This window comes from Martes martes (genome assembly GCF_963455335.1).
Source record: "Martes martes genome assembly, chromosome: 9".
Classification (NCBI taxonomy): Eukaryota; Metazoa; Chordata; class Mammalia; order Carnivora; family Mustelidae; genus Martes; species Martes martes.
Window position 1 is genome coordinate 83161699 of NC_137896.1, and position 15807 is coordinate 83177505.

The following is a 15807-nucleotide window of genomic DNA, read 5'->3' on the forward strand; positions in this document are numbered from 1 at the left end:
ATGCTAAGCATATAAAGAGAGGCAAAGTTATAGAAAATGTAAATAACATTATTTAATAAGCTCAAATATATGAAGCAAAGATTTGACATTGAGAAATAGGCAACAAATGATTGTGATCTCTGAAGGAAGATAAACAAGCACAACCTTCCACTGAGCCAGTTTCCAGGCTTCGGGACAGGAAGAGGAACCCAAACAGAGTCCAGTAGTCTTGTTGAATTGAAAAGATGGAGATCATATTTTGGGGAGGTCAAGGTGTATAGAGTACTGGAAAAGAGAAAATTACAGAGAGAGAAAGAGCTCTAGAGACCTGCAGAAGTTCCCCTCAGTCTTTAGTTGGCTATTGATCTGTGCATGCATGAGAGGAAACAAGTGAGGCTAGGGAAAGAACCACTAGAAAAATGTAGGCAGCACATTCCCCAGAGCTCAGAGGTTGCTGGGAATACTTTGTGTATTAACCTGCAAGATGGTAAGACCTGGTATTACACAAGGCATCAGGTAGAGTCCTCAATAAAGTATTGAGACCACATGATATTAAGATGAGAATATTATAAGCAAGAATAGTATGCCCATAAATTTGACATCTTAGGTGAAATGGAAAAAATGTTGAAAGATACCAAACTTCCAAAACTCACTCAAAGAAAAAGATATATCCTAATAATCCTATATCTGTTAAAGGAATATAAGTTATAATTAAAACCTTTTTTTAAGAAAGAAACAGCCCAGATGGTTTCATTGGTGAATTCTACCAACATTTAAAGAAGAAATACCAGTTGTATACAAGATTTTCCAGAAACAGAAGTAAAAGGAGGACTTTCCTACTTGTTTTATGAGGCCGTCATTACCCTGGTACTAAAACCAGACAAAGAAAAGAAATCTATAGACCTTATCATCATGGAGATGATATGCCTTATCATTATGGAGACAAAATTCTTTTTTTTTTAAGATTTTATTTATTTGGAGACAAAATTCTTATTAAAACTTTAGCAAATTGAATACAACAATTTATAAAGGGAGATAACACATCATGACTATTTTGGGTTTATAATGGGAACATAAGAGTGAATCAACCTTTAAAAATCAAACAGTGTAATTTGTTTTATCAACAGACTAAAGAATAAAAACCAGACAATCATCACAGTAGATACAGGAAAGCATTTGACAAAATTCAGCATCCACTCATAATAAGATCTCTCAGAAAACTACAAACAGAAGTGAACTTTTTCAGTCTGACAAAGAATATCTATCTTTTGGGACCAGGGAGGGAGACAAAGCATAAGAGACTCTTAATCTCAGGAAACAAACTGAGGGTTGCTGGAGAGGAGGTGGGTGGGAGGGATGGGGTGGCTGGGTTATGGACATTGGGGAGGGTATGAGCTATGGTGAGTGCTGTGAATTGTGTAAGACTGATAATTCACAGACCTGTACCCCTGAAGCAAATAACACATTATATGTTAATAAAAAAAGGAATATCTTTTTAAAAAATCTATAGTTGGCATCATGCTTTATGGAAAAAGACTGAATACTTTGCCCCTGAAATTAGGACCAAGGCACAAATTTCCTTGTCACCACTTTATTCACCAGTATCCTAGAGATCCTAACTAGTGCAATGAGGAAAGAAAAACAAAAGATACACAGATTGTAGAGGAAGAAGGAAATTATTTTTATTTGTAAATGATAGTCAATGTAGAAAATCCTAAAGAATCTGCAAAAATGTTTCAGAACTAGTTAGTAAGGGTACAAAGGTCACTGGATACAAAATCAGTATTCAAAAAACTCCATCTGTATTTATATATACTAACAATGAACAACCAGAAGTTGAAACTTAGAAAACAGAACTACTTAAAATAGCAGCAAAAGTATGAAACAAGAATACATTTAATAAAATATATACAAAGTCTGTACACTGAAAACTATAAAGCATTGCTGAGAATATTAAAGAACACTGAAATAAGGGCACCTGGGTGGCTCAGTGGGTTAAGCCTCTGCCTTCAGCTCAGGTCATGATCTCAGGCTCCTGGGATCGAGCCCCACATCGGGCTCTCTGCTCGGCGGAGAGCCTGCTTCCCCCCTGCCCTCTCTGCCTGCCTCTCTGACTACTTGTGATCTCTGTCAAATAAATAAATAAAATATTTAAAAAAAAATAAAGAACACTGAAATAAATGTAATGATACACCTTGCTCATGGATTAGGAAACTCACTATCATAAAGATGTCAATTTGAATGGATATAGATTCAGTATAATCCTGATCAAAATCATGGCAAACTTTTCTGGACAAATTAAAAAGTTTATTCTAAAATCATCAAATCAAAATGCAGGGAATCTAAAAGATCAAAAACAATTATGAAAAGTAAGAAAGATGGAATTCAAAACTCCATTGAGCATCAGTAAGCAGTGTGGAAATTGCATAAAAATAGACATACAGAACAATGAACAGAATAGAGATATCAGAAATGGATGTGTATATAAATTATCATATTATTTTTTAACAAAAGCACTAAGGTAATTTAATGGAAAAGTGATAATCTTTTCAACAAATTATGCTGGAACAATTGGATATCCATGTTCAAAAAAATGTATCTAACTCTTACTTCACATTGCACATTAAAGTTAAGTCAAAATGGATTATACACCTAGATGTAATATCTGAAAGTGTAAAACTTATAGAAGGAAATATAGGAGAAATTTTCCTATAACCTTGGGAGAGGAAGACTTATGTAAGACATTAAAACCATACACCATAAAAGACAAAAATGATCAGTGAACTCCACAAAAAATTAAAGTTTTGCTCTTCTAAAAAGAATGTTAGGAAAATGAAAAGGGAAGACACATAGTGAAAGAAACTATTTAGCAAAATATTACCACACGTCTCACAAAGAACCTTATCCAGAATATATGAAGAGCTCTTACAACTCAATAATAAGAAACAAATGTGTGTTTGAAAATGTGTGAAAGATTTGAATATGTTTCGCCAAATAGATAAAGAGTGCTGAATAAACACATTAAAATGTCTGATATTTTATGAAAATAAATGTGTGAAAAAACATGTGAAAGATTCGAATATGTTTCACCAAGTAGATAAGTGAGTGGCTGACAAACACATTAAAATGTTTGATATTATTAGTGTCTTTAGGGAAATACAAATTGAAACCACAATGTGATACCAGTACATACTTACTAGAAGGGCTGAAATTTAAAATATACTCGACAACAACAACAACAAAATACACTCAACACCAAAGTTGGCAAGGGTATTGGGGTGACTCGTATCTGCTGCTGCTCAGAACGCAAGGTGTGTTAAGGCCCTTTAGACAACATTTTATATACTTATAAAGTATACTTACTTTATAAGTAGTACACTTATAAAGTATACTACTGTATGATCAAAATAATCTGTCTCTCAGGGTTTTAAACAAGAGAAATGAAAACATGTTTACACAAACACTTATATCTGAATTTTCATATCAGCTTTACATAAATGCCCCAAATTAACAACAAGCCAAATATCTGTCAACTAGTGAATAGATAAACAAATTTGGTATAACCATACAATGGAATATTAATAAGTAATAAAAAGGAACACATTACTGATAAGTGAAACAACATATAAATCTCAGAAGTCAGATACAAAAGACTATATACTGTGAGTCCATTTATATGAAATTCTGTATGAAGAAAAAAATATAGTGACTAGAAACAATTCAGTGATTTCCAGGAACCAAAGTTGAAGGAATTGATCGACTGCAGGTGGACATAAAGATTCTGAGTGGTGAAAATAAATGGTCTGTATCATCACCATGGTAGTATTAACCCTACTGAATGTGTTTGAAAACCTCACCAATTACATGTATAGGCCCAGAACCCTCACATCGTACACAAAAATTAACTCAAATGATCAAAGACGTAAATGTAAGACCTAAGACTATAATTTTTGGATGAGGCAGTGGTTTCTGTGCTTTCCATGTTCTATTCATGTACATGGAAAGCATAGAAACAAGAGAGAATAGAAACTGGATTTTATCAAAATGAGACTTTGTGCTTCAAAAGACATCAAGAGGGCACCTGGGTGGCTCAGTTAGTTGAGCCACTCTCTTCGGCTCAGGTCATGTTCCCGAATTCCTGGGATTGAGTCCCTCATCGGGCTCCCAGCTCTGGGAAGTCTGCTTCTCTCTCTGACCTTCTCCTCTCTCATGCTGTCTCTCACTCTCCCTCAAATAAATAAATAAAATCTTAAAAAAAAAAAAAAGACATCAAGAAAGTGAAAAGACAGTTTGAAAAATGGGGAAAAATACTTGTAAATCATATATCTCATAAACTCTAGTATCTAAATTATCTTGAGAATTCATATAATTCAACAGTATTAACACAAATAATATTATTTTTAAAAGTAGAAATAATTTGAATAGATATTTATACAAATAATATATACAAATGTTAATAAGCACATGAAAAGATGCTCAACATCATTAGTCATTAGTGAAATACAAATCAAAACCACAGTGAGCTACTGCTTCACATACTCTAGGATAACTATAACCTAAAAGACAGTGACAAATACTGTTACTTGAATAGAGAGGAATTGGAACCCTCATAGACTGCTGGTAAGAATGTAAAATGCTGCAGCCTCTTTAAAAAGCAATCTGAAGGTTCCTCAAAGGGTTAAAAGGGCTACAGCTAACCTGTTGGGACTATATCAAAATAAAAAGCTTTTGTACAGCAAAGGAAATCATCAACAAAACAAAAAGGCAACCCACTGAATGAGAGAAGATATTTACAAATAATATACCTAATAAGGGGTTAATATCCAAAATATATAAGGAACTTACTTGATTCAACTCCAAAAAGATAAGCAGTTTGGTTAAAAAATGGGCAGAAGATCTGAATAAATATTTTCTCAAAGAAAATATTTCTCAACAGGTACATGAAAAGATTCTCAATATCACTAGTCATCAGGGAATTGCAGGTCAAAACCACAGTGAGATATCACCTTGCACCTGGCAGAATGGCTAAAATAAAAAAGACAGAAAGTAACAAGTGTTGGCAAAGAAAAAGGAGCTCTTGTGCACTGTTGATGGGAATGTATATTGGTATAGTTACTGTGGAAAGCAGTGTGGAGGTTCTTCAAAAAATTAAAAATAGAAATACCATATGATTCAATAATTCCTCTGCTGGGTATTTACCCAAAGAAAATGAAAACACTATTTGAAATGATATATGCACCCCTATGTTTATTGCAGCATTAGTTACAAGAGCCGAGATATGGAAGCAACCCAAGTGTCTGTTGATAGAAGAATGGATAAAGAAGATGTGGGGCGTGTGTACACACACACACACACACACACACAATGGAATATTATGTGGCCATATAATTATGAGATCTTGCCATTTCTGACATGGATGGACCTAGAGAGTATTATGCTAAGTGAAACAAGTCAGATAGAGAAAGACAAATACCATATGATATCATGCATACGTGGAATCTAAAGAAAAAATGCAAATGAAGAAAACAAACACAAAACAGAATCAGACCTGTAAATTCACAGAACAAACTATGATGATTGCCAGGCAGAAGCAGTAGGGGGATAAGCAAGGTAATCGAAGGAAAGTAGGAAGTACAGGCTTCCAATTATGGAATGAATAAGTCCTAAGAATAAAAGGCACAGCATATAGAATATAGTTGATGATATTGTAATAGTGGTATATGAGGACAGATGGTGGCTACAATTGTGGTGAATCTAGCATAATGTAGAAACTTGTCAAATCACTATGTTTTACCCTGGAAACTAACGTAACATTGTGTGTCAAATATACTAAAAACAAAACAAAAACACCCAAAATAAAAATAAAATCATAGTTTAAAAGAGAAATATAAAAACATACATATATACACAAAAAGGCTAATATATCAAGTGTACTTTATCCTAGGACTTCAAGGTTATTTTAACATTCAAAAGTCAATCTGTATAATTAGTAATACTAGATAAGGGCAGAAAATAACATAATGAATGCAGGAAAATTTTTTTGACAAAATTTAACCATTCAAAATGAAAACTCTTACCAAACTAGAAAATAACTTACTAAAATGTGGTTTCATTTCAATTACTAGTATTTATTACACATTTATTTGTAAGCTGGGGTTAGACATTCTTTTATATGTCCATTAGCTTTATAGATTTTCTCTTCTAAGAGTTACCTATACAGGGTCTATTAGGAACTTAGTATTTATCTTACCAACTTATATGATCTAATATGCTATAAAGATTGTTAACGTTCATCAATATCTGCTTCTACTCTTTCCTGGGCACACAGCTAAGCTACATTTTCTAGTCCCCTCACTACCATCCTTGCACCTAGGTGAGATTATGTTCCTGAGTTCTGGTCAAAGGAAAATGAAGAAAACCATATATGCCACTTGCAGGCCTATCCCATGCAGTATCCCATGGAGAATTTTTTTGTTTTTTAAGATTTATTTATTTATTCATTTAGCACAGGCATGAGTGTGAGAGAGCACATGAGTGGGGGGGGGGGGCAAGGCAAAGAGTGAGAGAGCGAGAGTGAGAATCCTCAAGCAGACTTTGTGCTGAGTGCAGAGCCTGATATGAGGCTTGATCCCAGGACCCTGAGATGGTGACCTGGGATGAAATCAAGAGCTGCCCAACTTACTGAACTAGCCAGGCACCCCCATGCAGATTTTGATGCAATAGCTGTCTACCTGCCTTATGTTCTGTTTGCTGTGAATGAAGCGTTTTGAGAATATAGACAATGGTGGATGGGAATAGCCTAGATCTCTGAGTTACTACTTGTAGGAGAGCCATTCAGGAGATCTGCCCAACCAGCAGCACTCACAATGGACTTTGTGCAAGTGAGAAATGAACTTTTATATCAGGCATTGAGATTTGGAGATATTTGTCACAGAAGTTATAAGTAACTTCTTATAAGTTTATAAGTATTACTTATAAGTATTATAAGTAATTATAATACTTATAAGTAATACTTATAATACTTATAAACTTCCTTGTACAGCACTGACTTGTCATGTCTTTCTATCCCTAGTATCTAATCTTATGTGAATGAAAAATGTGTAAGTGTTTTTATCCTCCCCTTATTCATTCACTCACGAAAAACTTTTTTAGTGTTTCCTGTGTTCCAGGCACTGAGGTTACAGCAGTGGAAAATTGAGGCAAAAATCTTTACCTTCATTGTGCTCATACTTTAGTGCAGAGAAACTGACAATAAATAATTAAGTAAAGTTATAATTTCACATACAGTAAATGCTATGGTCAAAATAAAGTAGTAAAATAAATACAGAATAATAGGATGAGGGTTACACTTTTAAATAGTGTGGCATGTGAAGAGCTCACTGAGAAGGTATCATTCAAGCAGAGACTTAAGGGAGATGAGAGAGCCACGCCGGTGTCTGGAAGGAGAATGATGTGGGCAAGAGAAAAAAACAATTTTTCAAAGTCTTCAAGGCAGAAGTGTGTCTGGCATGTTCAATAAACACCTTCAAGGAAGCCAATGTAGCTTGAGCAGTGTGAGTAAGACAGAGGTGATTATAAGATTGTGTGAAAAAGGTAAGGTGTGGGTGGCAGACCAGTAAAGTCTTCTGGCCATTGTGAGGATGTGAACATTTCCTCTGAGAGACCAGGGAACGCTTTGTTAAAGGTCTGACATGATAGACTCTGGCGGCTGTGATGACCATGGTCTGTAGATATCAAAGGCAAATTCAGGGAGGTTAGTTAGAGATCACTGCAGTCATTGAGGTGATTGATGATGAGGGCTTGGACGGGGGCAACTGCAGTGTAAGTGGTGAGAAGCAGTCAAATTGTGGATATATTTTGAAGATAATAGCTAGCAGGATTTCCTGCTCAATCTAAGGTGGGGTTAAGAAAAAGAGAAGAGGGAGCAACCGGAAGAATGGGATTGTCATTTTTTGAGATGGGAAAGGCATGCATATGTGAGAGGATCAGGAGTTTCATTTGGGATGTGCAAGTCTGTGATGTTTATTAGCCTTCCAAGTGGAGATGTCAGGTAGGCATTTGGATATATGCGTCTGGAGTTCAGGGAGAAGACTAGGCTGGAGACATACATTTCCAAGCAGTCAGCACTTTCTGGTGTTTAGAGCTATAATTCAGGATGAGATCACCAAGGGAGTGAGCAGAAATAGGGAATATGATGAAGGACTGAGCCTCTTGGGCTTTACAAAGCTCACAGTTCATGTGTTAATTCCCCCCATCCTGAGACCTATACTAAGCTTTTAGTCGATGGAAGCCTGTACGGTGCACTGTACTATATACTCTGGGGACCATATTGGAAACCCCTTCAGCAAACTCCTGCTCTAGAGTTCTCACTAAATTAAGAGTATTTGCAAAGGTGTGGCTTTATCTGTTGTATTTCCTCTGCCACTTACTGTATTCTTCAGACCCTTTGATTTATATTGACTAAAAGGATGCAAGCTTTGGCGCTGGGCCTGCAGCAAGGAAACAAAGGAAGGGTGTCATTCTGGGTGTTAAAGGCAATTTTGAGGTCATTACAAGTGCCTTCAGTGAAGTGACTGAGGAAATGAAGATAAAAGATAGCAGGCAAAAGTAGAAAACCTTTGGATACTATGAAATGTGCTATTGCAGACTGTGGGGATTGTCCAATAACTGGAATCAACAGTGGCTCAAAAAAACTGTCACACATTGGTGACTTCCAGAGATTTTTAAAGAGCAAAGAACAGTGATAGCCAAGATCAAGTTTCCATTAGGATTATGTATAGCTGATGCAACTTGTGCTACCTAAAAATCACAGAGTACCTCTTCTCCCACCCCAGACAGGGTGTTAAAACATGTGCCTGTTATACTGATGACCAATTACTTTACCAGTTTGCCTTCGATTTTGTTACATTTTCTAACATACGAATATTTTACTTTTATTAATCAGAGCCATAGATTTTTTTATTTTTTCGTTGTTCTTATGCTTAAAAATATCTCTCAATCCCATTTATTTCTAGTTTTTAAAATAATCCATAAATATGTATTTGTTGTGAAAAATTCAAATCTATCAAAATATATGTAATAAAATGCTGTGATTTCTTCTCATATTACCTTCCCAAAGGTTACCAGTGTTTGCATTTAATAATATATATATTTTTGTGCTTTTTTTCTGTGCACTTACTTAAGTGTAAATATGTAAAGGATTTGTTTTATACATAAATGGAATTATATTAAAATTAGTAACACCTATTTTTAAGGATAGGTTGAATTTGTGAATTAGTTCAAGTATATTGACTAAAATAAGACAAAAATTGTTTAGACAAAAAAAAGCATCATTACTTTTAGCGATTAATATTCCACATTCCATCAAATAGATGCACCAAGAAACAAAATGATTAGCTGCTATTTTGTTGTTGGTTTTCGATGTTGACTTCCTCTTTGGAAAGTGCTGTGAGTGGTTCTTGTGTAGGTAAGGAACTAGTTGGAGTCTCCATCCTGAACTCAGATTCCCTTGTGCCGTGTACTGTCATACTCTCTGGCCAGACCTCTCTTTATCACCATCCTTCTAGAAATAGAGTGACTGCTGATGTATTAGCACCATTCACATTCTCTGAAGCGACTGTGGCTTCAATATACTGACTCACTTGCCTCTCAGCCAGCTTCCTGTTCTCTCCTAGGACACTCACAGTTCCACTGGGGACTTTCTGGCTGGCTAGTTATTCTCAGTGTTCTCAGTGTCTCTGAGTTTCAGGGTATTGAGTGACCTACTTTTCTGAGGTGACCAACTCACACCTGTGAATTCACATCTGTGGCTAAGACTCATGAATGGGGCCTGCCCTCTCTGCCCTTGAATGGCCCTGGGTAACAGGGGTGTTCTAGTCTCCATAGCATAGGGAAATGGCAGAAAAAACTCCAGTCTTAAATCCAAAGACCTGAACTACAATCCTTTTCTGCCCTGATTCACTGTGTCACCACGACAACTTGGGCCATCCATCTGGGTCTTACTGTCCTAACCTATAAAACAGGGACAAGGAACTACACTCTCTCTAAGATCCCTCCCAGATTAAAAGGTCCATCATTCGTTGATTCAATATTATATGACACTTTACATTCTTTTTCAGAGAAGGTGAAGTAAGAAAAGGTGTTGCTAGAAAAAAATGGATTATCCTAAAAATATTACTAGGGTGTCACTATGCTCTGGTTTCAGGAGAAATTATGCCCTAATGCCTTAAGGTATTCATTGTATGTAATGAATTAACTTCTCTCCTAGGCATCTAGAATGATACTGATTAAGTACAAGCCTTGAGAGAATGGGAAAATGGTCACTCAAAACATTTTCTGTTCAGTGGCTCACATAAGGAACATCAGTTACAAAATTGTTAGACTTTGATGCATCTGGTATGTCCAGGGCTGTGTGTGTCTGTTTCTGTGTACATGCTTGTGTATGTATGCGTATGCATGTTAGTCTTGAGATGGGAGGAAATTGCCTTTAAAATAAGCCAAAGGAGCATAGGGGGAAGAGATGGGAAAAATGAAACAAGGTGAAACCAGAGAGAGAGACAAACCACAGGAGACTCTTAATCATAGGAAGCAAACTAAGGGTTGCTTGAGGGGAGAGTAGGTGGTGGGTGGAGTAACTGGGTGATTGACACTGGGGAGGGTATGTATTGAGCACTGGGTGTTATATAAGACTGATGGAAAAAAAAAAGACTAATGAATCACAGACTTGTACCTCTGAAACCAATAATACATTATGTGTTAATTAATTGAATTTAAGAGTAAATAAATAAACAAATAGCCAAAGAATTTAGAAAATCCATCCAGATAGTGAAATGAGCTTCTGCTCTCCAGCATCATAAATTGTGGTCCTAACTTCTTTGTGACCTATACATAGGCAAAGCCTGCTCTGACAATTCATTCTTCCACTTCAGGAGTATGATCCAAAGTTATTTTCTTGGACACTGGGTATGAATGAGTGCTCCATTGCAAAAAGGGTGGGGAAAAGTATTTTACTTCATTTATTTCAGATAAATCTGGAAAATGTTGAGTTCAATAAGTTTCTTTACTGTAGGACATCTGAAGGCTTTTTAGCAAACTATATTCATTTTGTTATTCAATAAGAGGGTATAGCAACATTTGCTAAATTTATGTCTTTGGAAGTCCTTTGTGGAGGGAATCTTCAGTGCTTCTGGAACAAAAAGCGAAAACCAGTGTACTGAAGTTTTATGTGAAATGTCCCTGGAAGCTCTATTTTTATTCAGGATTTGAATCTTGAACTCAATCTTGAGAGCAAGTTTGGAAAATTCTCTTGGGCAGTAGAGGTTATCCTGGCTAAAATCTCACTATATTAGGGGATTGCCTTTTCTTCTGTAAAATTGACCCTGCTTTTGTCACTGAAGATGCACATTGTTTGCCTTTTAAGGCATTCTCCATGCCTGCTCTCATCTCCCAACCAGAAGCCATTTTTTATGTTTGCTTTGGGAGCAAACTCTACTGGACAGTGCTAAATGTTTACCTATTATTTTCCAAGAGTTTTGACCCTCTCTTCTTTAAAAGTACTTGTGGAAGACAAATATCCTACCAGTATCCCAAGAGCTTACCCCTACTCATGGTCCCAAACTCTCTTTTAAGGATGCCTCCATTAACCCCAACTTTATTGCATTACCTCCAAATCTAATAAAACAATTACAAAAACAAAAATAATAATGATGAAATAAGCTAGTTGTGAATACACATTTCTATAAGAAAATCAAAGCAAAACCTTTAAATGATCCCTTATAAATGCAAAAGCTGGATTTTCATGAATATTATTTCTCTACATACTTCCGTGCTTTTAAAGAAGTTTTAAATATACTTCAAGGCCAAAAAATGAATAGGAAGATTTTATTCCATATCCTGAATAAGAATCTAAAACCTGAATAGTCTTGAAATTTTTATTTATAAGGATTTTTTTCATAGTTCCTTGGTCTGTTGTCCCAAGATTCATATTTGAAATTATTTTATAATTATCAGGTTTACTATGAGCTATTAGAGCTAAAGTTCAAGAAGTAGAGGGTACCAGTAAACAGAAACATTAAAAAAAAAAAAACCCTATACCCTCCAGCTCTGAAGTAGACATTAGAGGGGCCTTTGATGAACAATTGGGGACCCAACCAATAGGCCCAATTTCAGTTTCAACAAGTCATCCAATATTATATGAGTCAATTACATAAACATTGGAATTTCCCAACATCTGATTCCAATAGCAGGAGAGCAGCCCAGGTTCACAATGGAGATTGCTCAATAGGCAATGCCGTTTTCCAGGTAATTAAAACTGTTTGTATAGGAGAGTAGATTTATCTTCTGAAACCATTTTAGCACTAGTGCTCTCCTGAGTGGTATCAGTTGACACACTGCATAATCTAGAACAGACTAATTGCCGCATGATTTCTAATTTTTCTGCAGCCATGTAAATGAGCTGAAGTCTGCACAGGTGGAGCCCATTAGAGTGAATGATTTTCCTCTCATGTTGTTATCTTCATTTGCCGTTGTCTTATCAACTCCAAGTAGGAAATCCGCTGTCATGAAAAGCAGGCGAGGGAACAATGTCTGGCTGAAAAGTCTTGTTTCATTATTTTTTAATTCATATAGTCCTACCTGCTTAATGCAGTTTTCTGATTAGCATGCTAGGCAGCCAGTAATGCAGTTTTATTTAAATAAGGAGGCAGGGCTTTAATTTAAACTAAGAAATCATCTCCATTTCTTATCAGGGAACAAGGATTCATGATTCAATAATACATGAATTTAATAATGCATAATGGTAGACTTCACAGGTACTAAATAGCAATACCAGAGTGGGTTAGTATGCTCTATGGGTCGTCCTCTCCAAGTCCTGATCTGGTTTATACACACCCCCCTCCCTTCATCTCTTCCATTATTTCCTTTCAGGAAAAGAGTTGTCCCATTTGCCATATTCCTCTGATGCTGCCAAGAGCCCAACTCACAGGCTGCATCTTCACTTTACGACCGTGTTTAATAGCTGTTAAACTGCTGGACTTTAGCCTTTGCAAGAATTCCCAAATTGGACTCAAGGGAGACTTGAAAGGATTAGAAGGGAGAGAATGGGGAAAGAAAAGTAAAGAACTTCATTTCCTACCACTAATTGCTTTTTCCACTGAGGTATCTCTTCATTGCCTCACTTTAGTGAGGGGAAAGAGTCTATAGTGCATTCACAATATCCAGGACCACATAATCTCATTATTACTCTACTTGCGTTTCACAGCCCACAGATACCCGAGCCTAGCATGACAACAATAGTTCATCTCAGCATTCCTTCATTTGATGGTTTGTAGGGCTCTCTTTGCCACAGGATGCCCAGTGGGTAGCATGCCAATCCTCCTAATTTTGAAAGGCAAATGTGTAAAACATTTCAGCACACTCAACTGAATTACCTGAGTGGTTTGACCAATAGGAAAACCAAGTGTAGAATTAGACATACGTTGCTTTTCCATCCATTTGTTTGGTTTCATCTTATTTAATTTGGAAAATTAGATAAAGTTAATTCACTCCATTCTCTACTTTTATCTAAACTTAGTGGGTTAAGCTGTTTTGTTTTGTTTTTTTAAGAATTCAGAAAAATTTGGGGACACCTGGGTAGTGTAGTCAGTTAAACATCCAACTCTTGGTTTCAGCTCAGGTCCTGATCTCAGGGTCCTAAGATCCAGCCCTGCATCAGGCTCCATGCTCAGCGAGGAGTCTGCTTGAGGTCCTCTGTCCCTCTCCCTGCCCCTCCCACTTGTGCTCTCTCTCTCTCACTCTTTCTCTCAAATAAATAAATAAATCTTTTTTAAAAAAAGAATTTGGAAAAATTTTATTTAGAGGAAAATCGAAATGCACAGGAGGAATCTATCTTGTTGGCACAAGTACATAGGCACAAAATGTGCTCAGTTTGTAAGAATGATTGATTAAGCACTTAGAGGGTTTTTTCCTCATATGCTATAAAATGTTTCTCAGTAAGCACAAATGTATGTTATTGAGTGGCCCAAATAAAAAAGCCTAGCTGGTTTCAGTGAGTTTGTGAAACCAAATGTGTAATGTGGACAGTAATACTATGGATTAATTTTATTCTGCTTGTTTCAGTAAGTAATCACTAATACCACTAAAAATTCTATAACCTTCTTGCAATCAGGTTGGTATCTAAGACCTTATCTGTATACCTCACAGACCTTATTTATATACCTAATCTGCAAAAATATGTACTGAGGCCTATTGTACATCTGTCATTGCTGGAGACATTGGGTATGAAAATGATAAACAGAACACAGGTCCACCTTCAGGAAGATCACAGTTTATAGGACAAATGGGAATAGAAGAAATTCACACAAATACTCTACAATGATGTACAGAGACTTGCATGTCCAGAGCATTGCAAGAGCACAGAGAAGGAATTCTCCCAAGAACTAGGCCCTGAGTAATTCCTCAAAAAACATTGTGAAATTATAATTTCAGCGGTCTGTTCCCTAAGGCATGATTGGATTGGTGGTGCTCTGAGTCAATAATTTTTACTTTCTAGTCAGTTGTGCAGCCAGCAGTTGAATGGTTTTGACATATTTTATATGGTTCCTTTGGCCAAGATAGCTGAATAAACTGGGTGAAGAAAATCCCAGTAAAAGTAATTCTCAGTGTTTTTAAAATCCAATTCACTTTTCCTTAGAGTTTATGGGTTTGTAAATATATGCATGAAAGGAGATTATTCTCTGTTTACTTTTATGTCTTTATAATTTATATTCCACAAGAAGCCTTTCAGGTGAATTATAATAAACATACACATACACAAGCACTAAGGTAGTTAAAATAGAAATAAAAAGAGAAAACACAACTCATAGAAGGGGAGACTATACAGGATCAAAGCATGAGATAATTATGATAACTAAGCTTGAAGTTTCCTGTAAATTGAATACACTTCTGTGTAAATACTTGAGGAAATGTAGTTCAAAGTATAGTTCTTTTCACTGGTCTTTTGCTCATTTCTGCTGCCAGGGTGAGATGGGGGAGGGGACAGCTAATACTACAGAACCCCCATAAATCAACTCTAATCTCTAATGGCATTTTCCATGCACAGTCTTATAGGTCATAGAATGAATTTTTCACCCTCAACAGAATTTTGCTCCCTATAATACTGCCACTTAAGAAGATTGTATCCTGGGAATTTTTCCCAGGGAGCCCAGTGGATGTCAAATTCATTATCCTGCACCCTGCTTGGAGCATTAATCCAGACTCCTTAGCTACAAAAACTTGCTTCACAGGTGGTTGCTGAAGTTATAGTATTTTTCTTAATATTTAAAGTTAATCCAGTTCAGTATCAATAGCAAATCCTCTTAAAACATGTACATAGGAGGCCAAGCCAGTATTTTGACATTCCTGGCTGGGAACTATGCCATTAACACCTTCAATTAATCTCCATGCAAGGTCATTAGGCGGCCCAGATTCAAGACCATATGTTAAGATGTTATTAGTTTTCCTGCAAAGGGAGTGTTTGGCCAGTTACAACTGGAAACAGATGCCCACCAGTAGGATCAGAAGGGAATAGTGCTTTACTTACGACAGCTCACATCTCATCTGTCAGCAGGATGGGGCAGGGAACTCCCTAACTAATCACTGAAGTGGGAATTCAACAATTATAGGCCCTATGTGACGTTTATTATTATTGATTATGAACAATAGAAAAGAGTGAAGCTTCATAGAGGAATCCGATCTTTTTATAAATTCCCATCTTAGAAAATTGTCTAACATATTTCCTGGAACATCAGAGAAAACAGTGGACTAAGTATCAGGAGAATGGGATTTGATTCA